Source organism: Panulirus ornatus, chromosome 25 (assembly GCF_036320965.1).
Source record: "Panulirus ornatus isolate Po-2019 chromosome 25, ASM3632096v1, whole genome shotgun sequence".
Taxonomy (NCBI): Eukaryota; Metazoa; Arthropoda; class Malacostraca; order Decapoda; family Palinuridae; genus Panulirus; species Panulirus ornatus.
Window position 1 is genome coordinate 15401324 of NC_092248.1, and position 16386 is coordinate 15417709.

At 41.7% G+C, this 16386-nt stretch overlaps 1 protein-coding gene across 3 annotated transcripts in view; it reads right to left on the bottom strand.

Moving 5' to 3' along the window:
• Positions 1–16386, bottom strand: part of LOC139757307 (uncharacterized) — a 268133-nt gene that overhangs the window by 102342 nt on the left and 149405 nt on the right. The window contains exon 1 of one of the 3 annotated variants that reach the window (XM_071677701.1): positions 4864–5457. The exons of the other annotated variants lie outside the window; for them this stretch is intronic. The gene's annotated coding sequence lies outside the window, so the exon portion shown is untranslated. Of the gene's footprint in view, positions 1–4863; positions 5458–16386 lie in introns of those variants that run through there. 3 annotated transcript variants of the gene reach the window in all.

The window sequence follows — 16386 nt, forward strand, 5'->3', positions numbered from 1 at the left end:
GTTTGCTGATGATACAGCACTGGTGGCTGATTCATGTGAGAAACTGCAGAAGCTGGTGACTGAGTTTGGTAAAGTGTGTGAAAGAAGAAAGTTAAGAGTAAATATGAATAAGAGCAAGGTTATTAGGTACAGTAGGGTTGAGGGTCAAGTCAACTGGGAGGTGAGTTTGAATGGAGAAAAACTGGAGGAAGTGAAGTGTTTTAGATATCTGGGAGTGGATCTGGCAGCGGATGGAACCATGGAAGCAGAAGTGGATCATAGGGTGGGGGAGGGGGCGAAAATTCTGGGAGCCTTGAAGAATGTGTGGAAGTCAAGAACATTATCTCGGAAAGCAAAAATGAGTATGTTTGAAGGAATAGTGGTTCCAACAATGTTGTATGGTTGCGAGATGTGGGCTATGAATAGAGTTGTGCGCAGGAGGATGGATGTGCTGGAAATGAGATGTTTGAGGACAATGTGTGGTGCGAGGTGGTTTGATCGAGTAAGTAACGTAAGGGTGGGAGAAATGTGTGGAAATAAAAAGAGCGTGGTTGAGAGAGCAGAAGAGGGTGTTTTGAAATGGTTTGGGCACATGGAGAGAATGAGTGAGGAAAGATTGACCAAGAGGATATATGTGTCGGAGGTGGAGGGAATGAGGAAAAGAGGGAGACCAAATTGGAGGTGGAAAGATGGAGTGAAAAAGATTTTGTGTGATCGGGGCCTGAACATGCAGGAGGGTGAAAGGAGGGCAAGGAATAGAGTGAATTGGAGCGATGTGGTATACCCGGGTTGACGTGCTGTCAGTGGATTGAATCGGGGCATGTGAAGCGTCTGGGGTAAACCATGGAAAGCTGTGTAGGTATGTGTATTTTGCGTGTGTGGACATATGTATATACATGTGTATGGGGGTGGGTTGGGCCATTTCTTTCGTCTGTTTCCTTGCGCTACCTCGCAAACGCGGGAGACAGCGACAAAGCAAAAAAAAAAAAAAAAAGCATATGTAAGTAGGAGAGATGGGCAGAGAGCATTACTGGATTATGTGTTAAACGATAAGCACGTGAAAGAAAGACTTTTGGATGTTAATGTGCTGAGAGGTGCAACTGGAGGGATGTCTGATCATTATCTCGTAGAGGCGAAAGTAAAGATTTGTAGAGGTTTTAAGAAAGGAGGAGAGAATGTTGGGGTGAAGAGAGTGGTAAGAATAAGTGAGCTTGGGAAAGAGCCTTGTGTGAGGAAGTACCAGGACACCAACAGCAGAATGGAAAAAGATGAGAGCCAAGGACGTAGGGGAGTGGGGGAGGAATGGGATGTATTTAGGGAAGCAGTGAAGGCTTGCGCAAAAGATGCTTGTGGTATGAGAAGTGTGGGAGGTGGGCAGATTAGTAAAAGAGTAGAGAGAGGCATTTGGATGATTTCTGCATAGAAATAGTGCAAATGATGGGGAGATGTATGAAATAAAGAGGCAAGAGGTCAAGAGAAAGGTGCATGAGATGAAAAAGAGGGCAAATGAGAGTTGGGTTGAGAGAGTATCATTAAATTTTAGGGAGAATAAAAAGATGTTTTGGAAGGAGGTAAACAAAGTGCGTAAGACAAGAGAACAAATGGAAACATCGGTGAATCGGGATAATGGGGAGGTAATAAGTAGTGGTGATGTCAGAAGGAGATGTGAGAAGGAGATGAAGTGAGTATTTTGAAGGTTTCTTGAACATGTTAGATGATAGAGTGACAAATATAGGGTGTTTTGGTCAACGTGGTGTGCGAAGTGAGAGGGTCAGGGAGAATGGTTAGTAAACAGAGAAGAGGTAGTGAAAGCTTTGCGGAAGATAAAAGCAAACAAGGCAGTGGGTTTGGATGCTATTACAGTGGAATTTATTAAAAAAGGGGGTGACTGTGTTGTTGACTGATTGGAGAGGATATTCAATGTATGTATGGCTCATGGTGAGGTGCCTGAGGATTGGTGGAATGCATACATAGTGCCATTGTACAAAGGCAAAGGGGATAAAGGTAAGTGCTCAAATTACAGATGTATAAGTTTGGTGTAAGTTTGGTGCTCAAATTACAGATGTATAAGTTTGTTGAGTATTCCTGGGAAATTGTATGGGAGGATATCAATTCAGAGGGTGAAGGCATGTACAGGGTATCAGATTGGGGAAGAGCAGTGTGGTTTCAGAAGTGATAGAGGGAGTGTGGATCAGGTGTTTGCTTTGAAGAAAGTATGTGAGAAATACTTAGAAAAACAGATGGATTTGTATGTATCATTTATGGTTCTGCAGAAGGCATATGATAAGAGTTGATAAAGATGGTCTGCGGAAGGTATTAAGAGTATATGGTGTGGGAGGCAAGTTGCTAGAAGGAGTGAAAAGCTTTTATCGAGGATGTAAGGCATGTGTATGAGTAGGAGGAAAGGAAAGTGATTGGTTCCCAGTGAGTCGGTTTGTGGCAAGGGTGCATGGTGTCTCCATGGTTGTTTAATTTGTTTATGGATGGAGTTGTTAGGGAGGAGAATGCAAGAGTTTTGGAGAGAGGGGCAAGTATGCAGTCTGTTGTGGATGAGAGGGCTTGGGAAGGGAGTCAATTGTTGTTTACTGATGATACAGTGCTGGTGGGTGATTCGGGTGAGAAACTGCAGAAGCTGGTGATTAAGTTTGGTAAAGTGTGTGAAAGAAGAAAGCTGAAAGTAAATGTGAATAAGAGCAAGGTTATTAGGTACAGTAGGGTTGAGGGACAAGGAAATTGGGAGGAAAGTTTGAATGGAGAAAAACTGGAGGAAGTGAAGTGTTTTAGATATCTGGAAGTGGATTTGGCAATGGATGGAACCATGGAAGCGAAAGTGAGCCACAAGTTGGGGGAGGGGGGAAAGATTCTGGGAGTGTTGAAGAATGTGTAGAAGGCAAAAACATTATCTCGGAAAGCAAAAATGGGTATGTTTGAAGAAATAGTGGTTCCAACAGTTATATGGTTGTGAGGAGTGAGCTATAGATAGGATTGTTCAGAGGAGGGTGGATGTGTTGGAAATGAGATGGTTGAGGACAATATGTGGTGTGAGGTGGTTTGATCGAGTGAGTAATGAAAGGGTAAGAGAGATGTGTGGTAATAAAAAGAGTGTGGTTGAGAGAGCACAAGAGGGTGTGCTGAAATGGTTTGGTCACATGGAGAGAATGAGGGTGAAAAGGTTGATAAAGATGATATATGTGTCAGAGGTGGAGGGAATGAGAAGTGGGAGACCAACTTGGAGGTGCAATGATGGAGTGAAAAAGATTTTAGGTGATTGGGGCCTGAACATGCAGGAGGGTGAAAGGCGTGCAAGGAATAGAGTGAATTGGAATGATGTGGTATATCGGGGTCAACGTGCTGTCAATGGATTAAACCAGGGCATGAGAAGTGTCTGGGGTAAACCATGGAATTTTTTGTGGGGCCTGGATGTGGAAAGGGAGCTGTGGTTTCGATGCATTATTCATGACAACTAGTGGCTGAGTGTGAATGAACGTGACCTTTGTAGTCTTTTCCTAGAGCTACCTCGCGTGCACGTGGGGGGGGGATAGAGAGAGAGAGAGAGAGAGAGAGAGAGAGAGAGAGAGAGAGAGAGAGAGAGAGAGAGAGAGAGAGAGAGAGAGAGAGAGAGAGGTTGTCACTTCATGTGTGGTGGGATGGCAACAGGAAAGAAATAAAAGCAGCAAGTATGAATTATGTACATGTGTATATATGTATATGTCTGTGCATGTATATATATGTATACGTTGAAATGTATTAGTATGTATATGTGCATGTGTGGACATGTATGTATATACATGTGTATGTGGGTGGGTTGGGCCATTCTTTTGTCTGTTTCCTTGCGCTACCTCGCTAACACAGGAGACAGCGACAAAGTATAATAAATAAATAATAACTCTAACACACCACTTGACACATCAATCCTTCTCTCTCATTGCCAATTTTTCCTTCCTTTTTTTCAAAATTCATAATTGTACAGCTTCATCTAGTCTCTCTCACACCAAACTGGAATGTGGTCATAGCTTGAGGGGCACTTTATGGTTCTCAGGGCTCTCTTGACCAACATCAAGTGACTGGGACTTACTCTACTCTTCCTGAAAAAGCTCCTAGACCTGGTCTTTGTAGCCATTCATTTCTGTAACATTCACAGTTTCAAGTCTAACCTTCCCTTTGCAAAAGACCATCTCCATTTCTTTTCCTGACCTTATTCTCTCTGAAACCTAAGTGTCCAAGGCTGCTTTGCCATTAAACCATCAGATCTCAAATTTCTATCATTGCTCCCTCCAAGGGTGGTGTTTGTGCCTAGTTTAACATAAAAGCAGCCACTGCTTGCCTTGAAGATCTTGAGTCTCCAAACTTTGCAGTCATCTAACTGTATAAATAGTCTGTTGTCTATTGTACATTTCCTCCCCAATTCCTCAAACTATGCACAACTTCAACTATTTGACTTTCTACATAAAGCATTGCTCTCTTCACATGTATTGTATGCACTGAAATCATTTATGCAGTGGATTTCAGTATAAAACACCAAGATCAGATGGGCTCTATCCAAGTTGATCCTGGTAGTGCCATGGCTTTTTCTTTCACTTTCCTTTATGTTCTTGGACCACTCTTTTAACACACTTGATCATTTTTTTATTTCTGAACCTTCTCAATCTGATTATGCAATTTCTGTCCCTAAGGGTCCTGTCATGACCACCCTCTTAGCACAACCAATTCTTCTATTTCTGAATCTTCTCAATCTGATTATGCAATTTCTGCTCCTTACGGACCATCAATCTTATTTCTGTCTCTTACAATACGGAATGCCCATCCTCTATTTCCCCCATAACATGCCAATTTAGACATTTTCAGAGAGCTAAGCAGTCTTACCTGTATGACTTTTTTACTAACCTTCCCTGGGGTAGATAGTGCTTCACTGACCATGACACCACTCGTGCTGAAAGCACAGCAGAAGTTAGCAAGGTTGGAGCCTTACATCCCACCTTCTGCTTAAACTTTCTCCCCTCTGTCACTTTTGCACTGCAACATAATGGGCCATGAAACTAATTCTTTTATTATCATTATTATTATTTTGCCTTGTCGCTGTCGCCCGCGTTAGCGAGGCAGCGCAAGGAAACAGACGAAAGAATGGCCCAACCCGCCCACATACACATGTATATACATACATGTCCACACACGCAAAATATAAATACCTATACATCTCAATGTACACATATATATACACACACAGACACATACATATATACACATGCACACAATTCACACTGTCTGCCTTTATTCATTTCCATCACCACCTCGCCACACATGGAATACCATCCCCCTCCCCCCTCATGTGTGTGAGGTAGCGCTAGGAAAAGACAACAAAGGCCCCATTCATTCACACTCAGTCTCTAGCTGTCATGCAATAATGCCCGAAACCACAGCTCCCTTTCCACATGAAGGCCCCACACTACTTTCCATGGTTTACCCCAGACGCTTCACATGCCCTGATTCAATCCACTAACAGCACGTCGACCCCGGTATACCACATCCATCCAATTCACTCTATTCCTTGCCCGCCTTCACCCTCCTGCATGTTCAGGCCCCGATCACACAAAATCTTTTTCACTCCATCTTTCCACCTCCAATTTGGTCTCCCACTTCTCCTCGTTCCCTCCACCTCTGACACATATATCCTCTCGGTCAATCTTTCCTCACTCATTCTCTCCATGTGCCCAAACCATTTCAAAACACCCTCTTCTGCTCTCTCAACCACACTCTTTTTATTTCCACACATCTCTCTTACCCTTACATTACTTACTCGATCAAACCACCTCACACCATACATTGTCCTCAAACATCTCATTTCCAGCACATCCACCCTCCTGCGCACAACTCTATCCATAGCCCACGCCTCGCAACCATACAACATTGTTGGAACCACTATTCCTTCAAACATACCCATTTTTGCTTTCCGAGATAATGTTCTCGACTTCCACACATTCTTCAAGGCTCCCAGGATTTTCGCCCCCTCCCCCACCCTATGATTCACTTCCGCTTCCATGGTACCATCCGCTGCCAGATCCACTCCCAGATATCTAAAACACTTTACTTCCTCCAGTTTTTCTTCATTCAAACTTACTTCCCAATTGACTTGACCCTCAACCCTACTGTACCTAATAACCTTGCTCTTATTCACATTTACTCTTAACTTTCTTCTTTCACACACTTTACCAAACTCAGTCACCAGCCTCTGCAGTTTCTCACATGAATCAGCCACCAGCGCTGTATCATCAGCGAACAACAACTGACTCACTTCCCAAGCTCTCTCATTCACAACAGACTGCATACTTGCCCCTCTTCCAAAACTCTTGCATTTATCTCCCTAACAACCCCATCCATAAACAAATTAAACAACCATGGAGACATCACACATCCCTGCCGCAAACCTACATTCACTGAGAACCAATCACTTTCCTCTCTTCCTACACGTACACATGCCTTACATCCTCGATAAAAACTTTTCACTGCTTCTAACAACTTGCCTCCCACACCATATATTCTTAATACCTTCCACAGAGCATCTCTATCAACTCTATCATACGCTTTCTCCAGATCCATAAATGCTACATACATACATACATACATACATGAAACTAATATCTTCATAAAAGGAAATTGTGCAGACTTCACTTTGTTTCTCTTCTCACAATCTTTCTGGTCTTTAACAAGAACATCTGTAATTCAATCTTTTCTCCTCTCAAAAGATAACTCTCAGAGTTCAATCTTTTCTCCTCTCAACAGATAACTCTCAAACTCATAAAACCACAACTTTAGATGGTTCTTCCTTTACTCTTCTGCCCCCAGTCTCCTTACACAGGGTTAGTCAATGCCTGGTAAAGTCTTCAGAAATCTGCTACCCAGACAGCCCAGGTTGATTCACTGGTGGGTTGATATGTTGGCTGACCAAGCTGTTGGAAGCCACAGTCTGCAGGGCTAATTTTGTACGCTTTGTAGGTAAATATCCAGGGCACAGAAACTCCACTGTGCATTCCGTGGTGTTTCCGATTATTTCAGATGTATTGCAGAGCCAAAGGCGCTGGAAGTTTAAGGTGTTAATTATGACCAAATTGGGGACCATAACTTCTAGGATTTTCCAAACATAGTTAATGATATAACTCTCTCATCTGCACTCCACGGGGTATAACTGATTTCAGCAATTCTCTGTAATTCAGTCCCTTTACCACATTAATATGAGCTGTGAAAAACCTCTAAACATTCACTAATTCGGCATTTTCACCTGCCTTATAAGGTGATGTTAGAACACAGCAGTATTCTATCTATGAAAGAATTAGTAAACAAAATAACAACCAGTTACTCTTAACTTGTCTTAATAGTCCACAAGATCCAGCCCATTATCTTTAAGGTGGAAGAAAATTATGTTTCGTGTTTGCTGAGAGTTTTGGTCATTAGACATTGTTACACCTAAGTCTTTCACACTATTCAACTAGTTTATGATAGAGTCTGTGTCTGTTAGGTATTCAGCACTGTTTTTGATTACTTAATTTCTACCACAAGAGTAATTGGAATTTATCCACAGTGAAAAGCACATTATTCTGCACAGCCCAGTAGAGGATTTCATTTAAGTCTCTTTGCAGCCTTTCAGCATCCTCTATTGACATGACTGTCATACTCAATCTTGTATCATTTGCAAAGTAAGATATGAAACTGTGGCTCATACTTGCATGAATGTCATATACAAGAATAAGGAACAGGAGGGGTGCAAGTAAAGTTCCTTGGGAGACTGAGCTTTCTACCATGGAGGAATGGTTTACATATGCACGATGTGATCTGTTGCTTAAAAAGTTGCAAAACCATTTCCCATTTTTTCAGTTATTCCCATCTTTTGCAATTTTTTGTGCAATGACACCATGGTCACATTTATCAAATATTTTTGCAAATCTATGAAATCATTACAGCAATTTTTGTTTTGTTTTCTAGAGCTTCAACAATCTTCGTCATAATGGTCAAGAAACTGATAGAGGCAAGATCTTTCCTTCCTGAAACCCCATGTTGTCCTGGGTAATTTAGATTGTTCAGTTCCATAGATTCACACAGTTTGCCTTTAGGTCCCTGTTAAAGGTTTTAATAATGTGTGATGTTAATGATATCCATTGATGATTTTCAAAGATTCCTTTGCTTCTATCTTTCTTGAGTGGGGCAATGTGCATCAATGTCAGTGCAAGTGCAAAGGGTTTCTGCATTTCTTTATGAAAACCAAGTTCCAAGAGTCTAGGCCTGAGACAGATTGCATGGGCATGCTTTCAATCCCCCTTTCAAAATCTTGTGTAGAGGTGAAGATATCTGTTATGCATAACAATGGGGATTACAAGTTAGGAAGAAGGCCATTGGGTCATCTTTAAAATGTAGTTTTTGGCTCAATAAATACCGATTCATAAAGTATTACTTTCTTAAATTCTTACTTATCTCCTGTCAGTCGTCTGTAAAAATACCTTCCTCAATTTTTAGGGGACCACGAGAGTCTGTGGCCCTTAATTTGCATTTTGTATACAAGTACAAATATTCTGTGTTATTTCTTAACTTATTAATGGCTCTTTCCTCTTCATCCTTTTCCTATGTTTCATATCTTGAGTTTATGCACAGTGGCAGTAATTATAACTAATGAAGTTAGGAGAAGCTGCTCCAGCAGTTGGAGCTCAATAATTCAGAAAAGTTTAATTTTAAGGCCTCAAGGGTATACTCAAGTTTTCTGGAGTACCCTAGTCTCACCCCACCTAGTGGTTGACCTTGTTAGTACATCCTTAGGGGTGAAACAGAAGTGTAAGGTACTGCCAACTCCATTAGAGCAATAGTTTAATAAAACAAAAAAACACTTGAGATGTGGATGGGTTATTTGGGCAATCTAAGAGCTCCACTGTCTCAGAGTAACACTGTACTGGATTTGCCCTCCACCAGTGTCTTGTCAAGGGTGGGGCACTAAAGGCAAAGAAGTCCACCAGTTATACCAAGGAGTGAAAGGGACAAGCAAGTGAGGATGGATGATAGCTCTGAATTTTAATGGGATGACTGGTAAAAGTAAAAGGAAGGAGCTTGTGAAGAAATTTAAAAGTTACAATTTGGGCAAGGAGTGAAAATGGAAACAATGAATGCAAGTTGTGAGAGGGCATTGAAAGAGGAGTGGTATGGACAGGAATGAATGAACAATATCAGGGCAGATGAAAAGAGATAAACAACTCTGCTAAGAGTATGGGGGATGTTACAAAGCACAGATGGAATGGATCAAGAACAGTGTGGCTGAAAGGAGAGATTGGCACTGTGAAGCATGCTTGGGCATGTGGATATGTGCCAGTGAATATGACTACTTTGTGAGGTAAGGATGAAAAGAAAAATTTCTGGAGAAATTTGGATGACTGTATAAATGGAATTGAGAAAGAAAGGAAGGTGGTTGTTATGGGAGACATGAATGCAAACATGGGATGTGATGAAACTGGTGAGATTGCTGGTACATGGGAAGTCATGGAGTAAATATGAGTGGGAGTGATCGTGTGGATGTATGTGCTGAAAGGGGTTTATTCCTTGCAAATACATTTTTCAGCACAACATGGTTCATAGATATACCTGCCTGGGTAATGGGAGGGTCAGTGATCGTTACATAGTAAGCCAGCACTTCAGTGGTTGTCAATTTGGACTCCTCTAACCCGAGAAGATATCCTCTATTCTGCCTCGCCCACATGTGGACTGCTGAATTCTATTACAAACATACAATCTCTACCTGTCACAAATAACAACTGACAACTAACTCAAACAACTCATTCTTCACAATTCTAGATTTCCCTTTGATGAGCAGTGTGCTCTTACCCTGCCTTTTGGCAAAATGGAAGCAATAGGTAGTAGTAGATGGTAGGAAGGTTAGACAAGGAGCTTTAGGTAGAAACACTAGACAAAAACAGTACGTAGGACTATCAACTGGGAGCATTAGGTAGCAATAGCAGGTTTTAACATCAAGCAAGAACATTAGGTAGACATATTGTGTAGAAGTAAGAGGTAGGACCACTAGGTAGGAGATTCTGAAAACATTGCACTAGAATTGCCCTCTGCCAGTGGCCTGTTAAGGGTGAAGTACTAAGGGTTAAGAAGCAGCACTAGAGTTCAGTACTTATGGACAGACTTTTGCCATGGGTGGGTAGTAGTATAAAAAAAAAAAAAAAGCATCACACTAGGGACGAACAATGTGGTCACAGTAATAGTAGAGGGTGTGTGGATCAGATGGTTGCATTGAAGAATATATGTGACAAACAGAAGGATATACAAATACAAAAGAATTCAGACCGCAACAGATCACTGGGTACTTTTAAGGCTGATTATGATAATAAAAGACATCAGAAACTCACAGATCAGTGAAGCTAAAGGTAGAAGGCATACAGAGAAATCAGAGAGAATAACCTAAAAATTGTCAATGTGACTTAAGGAGTACAAATAAGGTAAGTTGTGGCTTTGAAGTAAAATATACATCAAGTCTCTTCATAAAAATATCCTAAGTCAAACTTTCAACTGCTCTAATCAGCAAATCGTTCCACATCATATGCCTTCTCCAGATCCATAAATGCTACATACAAATTCATCTGTTTTTCTAAATATCTCTCACACAATCTTCAAGGTAAACACCTGATCCACACATTCTCTACAAGTTCTGAAACCACACTGCTCCCACCCAATCTGATGCTCTGTACATGCCTTCACCCTCTCAATCAATACCCACCCACACAATTTTCCAGGACTACTCAATAAACTTATGCCTCTGTAGTTTGAAAACTCACCTTCATCCCCTTAGCCTTTGTACACTGGCACTATACAGGCATTCTGTCAATCCCCTGGCAATTCACATTGATCCATACATACATTGAATATCCTTACCAACCAATCAACAACACAGCCACCCATTTCTTAATAAATTCAACTGCAATACCATCCAAACCTCCCACCTGACCAGACTTCAAATGAACCAGGAAATGTGAAAAGTCTGGGGTAAAACGGATAGGTCTCTGGGGCATGGATGTGGATAGGGACCTAAGGCTTCAGTGCATTACACATAACAGCTTAGGACCGAGAGCAAAGAAATTCTATCTTTATTATCTGTTAGCCGGGAGCTTCCTCAAAGAAGCAGGGGCACAACAATGCTGTCCCTCTGGGGCAGGTTGGAGCTGGGAATAGAATGAAGAACAGCAAGTATGAAAATGTGCATTTGCATAAATGTATACATCATTGTATGAGTATGTACATGTATGTATACCTCTATAAGTAGGGGTATGTGTATTTACATGTATGGGGATAGTGCCACTGTACAAGGGTAAAGGGGATAAAAGTGAGTGCTCAAATTACAGAGGTACAAGTCTGTTGAGTATTCCTGAGAAATTATATGGGAGGGTATTGATTGAGAGGGTGAAGGCATGTACAGGGCATCAGATTGGGGAAGAGCAGTGTGTTTCAGAAGTGGTAAAGGATGTGTGGATCAGGTGTTTGCTTTGAAAATTGTATGTGAGAAATACTTAGAAAAGCAAATGGATTTGTATGTAGCATTTATGGATCTAGAGAAGAAATATGATAAGAGTTGATAGAGATGCTCTGTTGAAGGTACTAAGAATATGTGGTGTGGGAGGCAAGTTGTTAGAAGCAGTGAAAAGTTTTTATCGAGGACGTAAGGCATGTGTATGTGTAGGAAGAGAGGAAAGTGATTGGTTCTCAGTGAATGTAAGTTTGCAGCAGGGGTGTGTGATGCTTCCATGGTTGTTTAATTTGTTTATGTATGGGATTGTTAAGGAGGTGAATGCAAGAGTTTTGGAAGAGGGGCAAGTATGCAGTCTGTTGTGGATGAGACAGCTTGGGAAGTGAGTCAGTTGTTGTTCGCTGATGATACAGCGCTGGTGGCAGATTCGGGTGAGAAACTGCAGAAGCTGGTGACTGAGTTTGGTAAAGTGTGTGAAAAAAGAAACCTGAGAGTGAATGTGAATAAGAGCAAGGTTATTAGGTACAGTAGGGTTGAGGGACAAGTCAACTGGGAGGTAAGTTTGAATGGAGAAAAACTGGAGGAGGTGAAGTGTTTTAGATATCTGGGAGTGGATTTGGCAGTGGATGGAACCATTCAATCGGAAGTGAATCATAGGGTGGAGAAGGGGCGAAAGTTCTGGGAGCATTGAAGAATGTGTGGAAGTCGAGAACGTTATCTTGGAAAGAAAAATGGGTACGTTTGAAGGAATAGGGGATAAAACAATGTTATATGGTAGCAAGGCGTGGGCTATAGATAGAGTTGTGCGGAGGAGAGTGGATGTGCAGGAAATGAGATGTATGAGGACAATAAGTGGTTTGAGGTGGTTTGATCAAGTAAGTAATAATAGGGTAAGAGAGACGTGTGGTAACAAAAGGAGTGTGGTTGAAAGAGCAGAAGAGGGTGTATTGAAATGGTATGGTCACATGGAGAGAAAGAGTGAGGAAAGAAAGACCAAGAGGATATATATGTCAGAGGTGGCGGGAACAAGGAGAAGTGGGAGACCAGATTGGAGGTGGAATGATGGAGTGAAAAAAGATTTTCTGTGATCGGGGCCTGAACATGCAGGTGGGTGAAATAGGTGCAAGGAATAGAGTTAATTGAAACAATGTGGTATATCGGGGTCGACGTGCTGTCAATGGAGTGAACCAGGGCATGTGAAGCATCTGGGGTAAACCATGGAAAGTTCTGTGGGGCCTGGATGTGGGAAGAGAGCTTTGGTTTCAGTGCATTATCACATGACAGCTAGGGAATGAGTGCGAAAGAATGTGGCCTTTGTTGTCTTTTCCTAGCGCTACCTCGCACACATGAGGGGGGAGGGGGTTGTTATTTCATGTGTGACGGAGTGGAGATGGGAATGAATAAAGGCAGACAGTATGAGTTATGTATGTGTATATATATGGATGTTTTGGCTCTGAGTGAAACGAAGCTCAAGAGTAAAGGGGAAGAATGGTTTGGGAATGTCTTGGGAGTAAAGTCAGGGGTTAGTGAGAGGACAAGAGCAAGGGAAGGAGTAACACTACTCCTGAAACAGAAGTGGTTGCAGTATGTGATAGAGTGTAAGAAAGTAAACTCTAGACAGATATGGGTAAAACTGGAAGTGGATCGAGAGAGATGGGTGATTATTGGTGCATATGCACCTCAGCATGAGAAGAAAGATCATGAGGCAAGTGTTTTAGGAGCAGCTGATTCAGTGTGTTAGTAGTTTTAATGCACAAGACTAGGTTATAGTGAAGGGTGATTTGAATGCAAAGGTGAGTAATGTGGCAGTTGAGGGGATAATTGGTATACATGGGGGTGTTCAGTGTTGTAAACAGAAATGGTGAAGAGTTTGTAGATTTATGTGCTGAAAAAGGACTGGTGATTGGGAATACCAGGTTTAAAGAGAGAGATATACATAAGTATACGTATGTAAGTAGGAGAGATGGTCAGAGAGCGTTATTGGATCATGTGTTAATTGATAGGCATGTGAAAGAGAGACTTTTGGATGTTCGTGTACTGAGAGGTGCAACTGGAGGGATGTCTGATCGTTATCTTATGGAGGCAAAGGTGAAGATTTGTAGAGATTTTCAGAAAAGAAGAGAGAATGTTGGGGTGAAGAGACAGGTGAAAGTAAGTGAGCTTGGAAAGGAGACTTGTGTGAGGAAGTACCAGGAGAGACTGAGTACAGAATGGAAAAAGGTTAGAACAAAGGACGTACGGGGAGTGGGGGAGGAATGGGATGTATTTAGGGAAGCAATGATGGACTTCTGCAAAATATGCTTGTGGCATGAGAAGCGTGGGAGGTGGGCAGATTAGAAAGGGTAGTGAGTGGTGGGATGAAGAAGCAAGTGAAAGAAATGAGAGGCATTTGGGCAATTTTTGCAAGGATATAATGCAAATGACTGGGAGATGTATAAAAGAAAGAGGCAGGAGGTCAAGAGAAAGGTGCAAGAGGTGAAAAAGAGGGCAAATGAGAGTTGGGGTGAGCGAGTATCATTAAATTCTAGGGAGAATAAAAAGATGTTTTGGAAGAAGGTAAATAAAATGTGCAAGACAAGGGAACAAATGGGAACTTCAGTGAAGAGGGCAAATGGGGAGGTGATAACAAGTAGTGGTGATGTGAGGAGATGGAGCGAGTATTTTGAAGGTTTGTTGAATGTGTTTAATAATAGAGTGGCAGATGAAGGGTGTTTTGGTCGAGGTGGTGTGCAAAGTGAGAGGGTTGGGGAGAATGATTTGGTAAACAGAGAAGATGTAGTAAAAGCTTTGCGGAAGATGAAAGCTGGCAAGGCAGCAGGATTGGATGGTATTGCAGTGGAATTTATTAGAAAAGGGGGTCATTGTATTGTTGACTGGTTGGTAAGGTTATTTAATGTGTGTATGACTCATGGTGAGGTGCCTGAGGATTGGCGGAATGCTTGCATAGTGCCATTGTACAAAGGCAAAGGGGATAAAAGTGAGTGCTCATATCAAAGAGGTATAAGTTTGTTGAGTATTCCTAGGAAATCATATGGAAGAGTATTGATTGAGAGGGTGAAGGCAGGTACAGAGCATCAGATTGGGGAAGAGCAGTGTGGTTTCAGAAGTGGTAGAGGATGTGTGGATCAGGTTTTTGCTTTGAAGAATGTATGTGAGAATACTTAGAAATGCAAATGGATTTGTATGTAGCATTTATGGATCTGGAGAAGGCATATGATAGAGTTGATAGAGATGCTCTCTGGAAGGCATTAAGAATATATGGTGTGGGAGGCGAGTTGTTAAACGCAGTAAAAAGTTTTTATCAAGGATGTAAGGCATGTGTCCATGTAGGAAGAAAGGAAAGTGATTGGTTCTCAGTGAATGTTGGTTTGTGGCAGGGGTGTGTGATATCTCCATGGTTGTTTAATTTGTTTATGGATGGGTTTGTTAGGGAGGTGAATGCAAGAGTTATGAAAAGAGGGGCAAGTATGCAGTCTGTTGTGGATGAGAGTGCTTGGGAAGTGAGTCAGTTGTTGTTCGCTGATGATACAGTGACGGTGGCTGATTCATGTGAGAAACTGCAGAAGCTGGTGACTGAGTTTGGTAAAGTGTGTGAAAGAAGAAAGTTGAGAGTAAATGTGAATAAGAGCAAGGTTATTAGGTACAGTAGGGTTGAGGGACAAGTGAATTGGGAGGTAAGTTTGAATGGAGAAAAACTGGAGGAAATGAAGTGTTTTACATATCTGGGAGTGGATTTAGCAGCGGATGGAACCATGGAAGCAGAAGTGAATCATAGGGTGGGGGGAGGGGGCAAAAGTTTTGGGAGCATTGAAGAATGTGTGGAAGTCGAGAACATTATCTCCAAAAGCAAAAATGGGAATGTTTGAAGGAATAGTGGTTCCAACAATGAAGTATGGTTGCAAGGCATGGGCTATAGATAGAGTTGAGCACAGGAGGGTGGATGTGGCAGAAATGAGATGTTTGAGGACAATATGTGGTGTGAGGTGGTTTGATCGAGTAAGTAATGATAGGGTATGAGAGATGTGTGGTAATTAAAAGAGTGTGGTTGAGAGAGCAGAAGAGGGTGCTTTGAAATAGTTTGGTCACATGGAGAGAATGAGTGAGGAAAGATTGACCAAGAGGATATATGTGTCAGAGGTGGAGGGAATGAGGAGAAGTGGGAGACCAAATTGGAGGTGGAAAGATGGAGTGAAAAAGATTCTGAGTAATCAGGGCCTGAACGTGCAGGAGGGTGAAAGGCATGCAAGGAATAGAGTGAATTGGAACGATGTGGTATACCAGGGTCGATGCTGTCAATGGATTGAACACGGGCATGTGAAGCGTCTAGGGTAAACCATGTTAAGTTGTGTGGGGCCTGGATATGGAAAGGGAGCTGTGGTTTCAGTGCATTATTACATGACAGCTAGAGACTGAGTGTGAACGAATGTGGCCTTTGTTGTCTTTTCCTAGCGCTATCTTGCGCACATGTGTGAGGAGGGGGTTATTATTTCATGTGTGGCGAGGTGGTGATGGGAATGAATAAAGGGAGACAGTATGAATTATGTACATGTGTATATATGTACATGTCTGTGTGTGTGTACATATATGTATATGTTAAGATGTATAGGTAATTATATTTGCGTGCGTGGATGTGTATGTATATACCTGTGTATGTGGGTAGGTTAGGCTATCTTTCATCTGTTTCCTTGCGACAAAGTAAAATAAATAAATAAATAATATATATATTTATTATTTATTTATTTTGCTTTATTGCTGTCTCCTGCTTTAGTGAGGTAGCGCAAGGAAACAGACGAAAGAATGGCCCAACCCACCCACATACACATGTATATACATACACGTCCACACACGCAAATATACATACATATACATCTCAACGTATACATACATATACACACACAGACATATACATA